Raw genomic sequence first — 4,930 nt, forward strand, 5'->3', positions numbered from 1 at the left:
TATATATATATATATAAAAAATATATATATATAAAAGCATTCTTCCGCTGCATTTTGATGCATATTTTTCCTTATTAGTAAATTAATTAATTGCATTTTTTTGTACTTTATAACGGACGAAAATTAACGCAATACGAGTATATACTTGTTCAAAAGGATTGCGCAACTATCACAGAAAGTATTATATAAACTAAAGATTTCTATTTTATAGCTTTAGTAAACGAACTACCATAATTGCCGATACATCGCTTCCGAAATTATAAAGTAGATTTAAGAATAGAGCGCCTACGAGTTCCTAAAAAGCTGTTTGTGTTAAAATAAGTCGAAAATATTTTTATCATTGACTCGATTTACGAATTTGATGTGTGATGTGTTCTTTTTATCTCGTGTATCTTTAATCCAAACCTTTTAACAGATAAGATTTTGATAATAAATTTTATTCTAATTGCAAGTAGAAGAAATTGAACGAATATAATTCATAATTAATTATAGTTGGAAATTAATTCATAATTAATTTATGAATAATCTTTAAGAGTAATCATAAATGAAAACATGAGATAAATAGATTAAATTAATAATTATAGTGTGCTTGCCTCTTTATTTAACCGGTTTTATTTTTACATATTTACATGTACATTTACATACTCGTCGAAGTTTTCTGTTATATATCATTCACAGCTGTCTAATGCCACGTATCTACCAGTACCTACCGTCGATGTATAGGTAGAATTTTTATGTTTATATTTTCTAGAATGTAAGATATAACTGTTCACTTTTCTCTTTATAGACATCAAGATTAATATAGTTGACAAAAGTTTATGCTGATAATAATAGCATAAGCATGCAATTTGCTTTTGCAATTACACCTGCGATTACCTCTTTACCGCTCGACTTACCTTACATCGATGTAAACTAAATAGATGTAATTGTTTTTTACATTTTGATAACTTATACTTTTATAATGATTGTGTATACGCTAAGTATATATAGATATGATGTCTATACATTTTTTGTGTCTTAATATTTTATTAAGCAATCTTGCACTAGAACATAATTAAGTACTTAATACTTCGATTTATTGAATAATGTTTTTTTATTATATTCTTGCAATTCCCGAGCACTGTCTTCTAATATTGTCTTCCCATAGAATGAGATACGATCATCACGATGTAATGTGTAATTACAATTCCGTTATATCATTGCATATTTAAAAAAACATGTAACAAAAGTATTTTCATTTAAGTTTGTCATAATTTATCTTTAATAAATAAGTTAAAGCATTAAAAATGTAAAAAAAAATGTTTTTTTCACAAAAATAGTATTACGCAAGAGATGACAATGCTTAAAAAAATATTTTACTTACAGAAAGATATTGAGGATTATATATATTGATGGACGTCAAATATTTTTTTTTTATACGCGGAAGATTGTGGGCTGATGCATTCATATGTTTCGCGAAGCGCTCGGTTGATAAAGCGAAAGTAGAGATGACCGGATGTCCGCATCATCAGGCACGCCGCAAGTAATCTGCTCAACCTGTCTGGTCGCCACATAATTATTTCAAATAATTTCTAGGTATAATTATTTCTCATAATTACGATATATTTTATACAATTTTTGAATGATTAATTTTCAAAGAATATTTTTACACTCTCTATTATTCCTAATATTGCAATATAAATGCAATAATGCTATCATGGATTAAAACGATGTAAATACGGGCATTATAAAGAATCGATTATGAACAATTGATGGTAAGAAATTTATTCACGGATTCATCTTGATCATTTTTTTGATGAAGAAAGTATAATTTTGGAAATAAATTGAAATGTATATTTAAATGTTAAAAATTGTGATTTATATATACTATCAAATTTTATATTTAAAAATTCGATTTGTATTCTAAAATACAAAATTGAAATCATTTTTTTAAGTTTTTTGAATGTTCAGTATATGTTTATATTATAGGATTAGTAAATGCAAATTTCAAACTTTAAAATTTCTATTTTTTATTTACTAAGAACTATTTTTTTCAAAATTAACAACAATTAGAGATTAATTTTTAAAAGATTTGTGCATGTATTGAAGCGACGTCTATTTATTAAAACAAATTACTAATTGGCATTACATATTTTGCAAATAATTATTTTTGCTCTACACTTAAATACATATTTTAATTTCTTATATGCAAGCATTATGTATATTATTGCAATCAATAAATATTGATCACAATTTGGTTACTAACAGCAAAATTTTAATATTAAATCCATTAAAATTGATTTGAACTGTATTATATGACTTTTTTCACCAGCGATAACTCGACAAGGGTGCATTCGAAAATTTTGCTCGAGTGTCATTTTTATGCTTATTTTATGTTTAATGAATGATGAAGATAGAATAAAGCAATAAATATGACATTCAGATGAAGCTTTGAACGCAGTCCAATACGTGTGATCGTAAGAATAGTAGTTTAAACGATGTCGAACGATTTATATAGAATAAAACAGAAAACATGTAATGATAAAAATAAAAATGAAATGAATCTATATATTCATAAAAATGAAACATTTAGATATTTTAAATAACGTTTGTAACAAGATTTTAAGGCATAAAATTTATAGTTGTAAGAAATTGAACAATTATAGTCAAATATATGAAGAATAATTGATTATGATTAGTAACTTTTTTAAATTTAATGGGCTTTCTACAATAAATTAGAAGTTGGAAATAAAAATTACCCAATCACAATTAGTGATTAGTCTTCTCACATTCGACTATGATTGGTCAATTTCTGACTTCCAATTTATTACTAATGGTTTATTATAGAAAGCCTCTTAGATCCGATTGCACTAACATTACTTTGACTTTAGGCGAAGCTTAAAAATCCCTCCCTTTTTTTAAAGTTGAAAGAGAGGCAGAAAGGGAGTTTTAAATCTCTCTCTCTCTCTCACTAAAATTAAAGTAACGTTGGTGTAATCTGGCCTCACACCTTAAAATCTCATTGTCAACGATCAAACGAGCAGGTATTATCGCGAGACACTGCGCATTTCATATTACTCTTCTTCAGTAACTTCTTGCTAATATGTATTCATGAATATTGGTCCCTTTGATTATTCAACTTTTACGATAAATATATTCTGCACATATCACAGTAACAGCAGTTCGTTTAAGCAGACACTTTGTGCGATTTATTTATTATTTAAAGACGTGAACCAAAACGAGAGTTAGAATGATCAAAAGTTATAAATTACTGAGAATATGTGTGAATTATCAACCGATAAAATAAATACATATTCACTATCAGGCTTCTCTCTACAAGTGGATTGGATATTGTTGACACCTGTTGGTGACAACTGCAAGTATCGATAAATCGGTATTTTATGAAAAGAAAATTTACGATACATTTATATAAATAATATAAATTGAATAGAAAATGTTAATACTAAATGCATCTAATTGATTTAATTGATTACTGTATTATATATACATTTAAAAAACTTTATATATCTATTTTCACGTAATAATTCTATCACTTGTATTTATAAGACGCACTTAATTATTTTAATTATCTAAAATGTCATTTCTTAAAAAAAAAATGAAAAACAATACATGACAATTTAAGTAATTTTTTTCAAATATATTAGATGCTATATTTCTCGATTAATCGGGTATTACGTTATAATAATTAAATAATTAAATGTAAATTGTAAATTTTATATATTTATAATATTTATTAATAACAATTTGTCAAATTCTAAAAAAACAAAGATATGAATTGCTAATTGGTGCATCGCAACTTATTGATGAAAACGTTTCATATCTTTTTCTGATTTTTTTTCCCTAAAATTAAGTGCATTCGAGAAAGTTTGCGAATCAAAACGTGTTTCATTTTCACGAGAAATAAAGCAGCTGCGTTATACTGCAGCATCTCAAATGAAAGTCTCACGCATAGTAATGTTCGCCGGTTGCCTATCCCTTCGTTTTTCTGTCGGTTTTTCTATGGTTGACATTATGCTCTGGTCAAAAAATTGTCCATCGTGCAACCCCTTTCCCAAGTGTTTCTCAGGCTCCTCTCTTCCTCTCTTTCTCCGATAAATTTGCATATTTCCGGCCAAGGAAGTGTGCTACTTCGTTAAGCACGTTCCGTTAAACTCTTTTTTCTTACATGAGAAATATAAAAATATTAAGGTCTCAAAAACTTCACTTTTGCATTAATGCTAAAGATATTATCATTCTTTTTCTAAATGAAATACGAGAATCATGAAAATGTCTTCTCAAATGAACTTGAGACGATCGACAGTTTTTAAAAAGAGATAATAAAAATTGAAGGCAGTGAGATGTTATCATATTAGATTTATAATTTTTTTCAATTTTATAATTTTCATATTATCATAATTTCTTAAAAATATTATCTCTCGAGTTTTATTTCACATATTACAATCAGATAAGCGTCGTAAAATCGTTTTCATTCCCTATTTTTTCGAAACAAGTCAAACGTCTTTCGATGTTTGTAACAAATAATTAAGCATAGAAGTCAATTCATGAATGTGATTCAAAAATATTGCGCGCCACATATCCTCGAGTACGAAAATACGAGGTTCTCAATAAACCAGAATGGATTGAAATGGATCTAGATTTTCAGAAGTACGCATTCGCGAACGTTAGAATAAAATCTTTTCAATCTCAATGAATTTTATTCATTTATAGGAATTGCATGAAGCACATTTTCATGCCTCTCTCTCTCTCTCTCTTCTCTCTCTCTCTTTTAACTTAAAGAAATTTCAGTTCTTTAAATGCATCGTGAATACTGCTCAATTCAAAATTCTGAATAAAAAATGCGATTTTTCAATCCAATTGAATATAACAAAAGTAAAAATGGATCATGAATGCTATTAAAGTATGCATTCGGCTGTATTAAAATAGATTAAAA

Source organism: Trachymyrmex septentrionalis, unplaced genomic scaffold, assembly GCF_001594115.1.
Source record: "Trachymyrmex septentrionalis isolate Tsep2-gDNA-1 unplaced genomic scaffold, Tsep1.0 scaffold14, whole genome shotgun sequence".
In the NCBI taxonomy this organism is placed as follows: Eukaryota; Metazoa; Arthropoda; class Insecta; order Hymenoptera; family Formicidae; genus Trachymyrmex; species Trachymyrmex septentrionalis.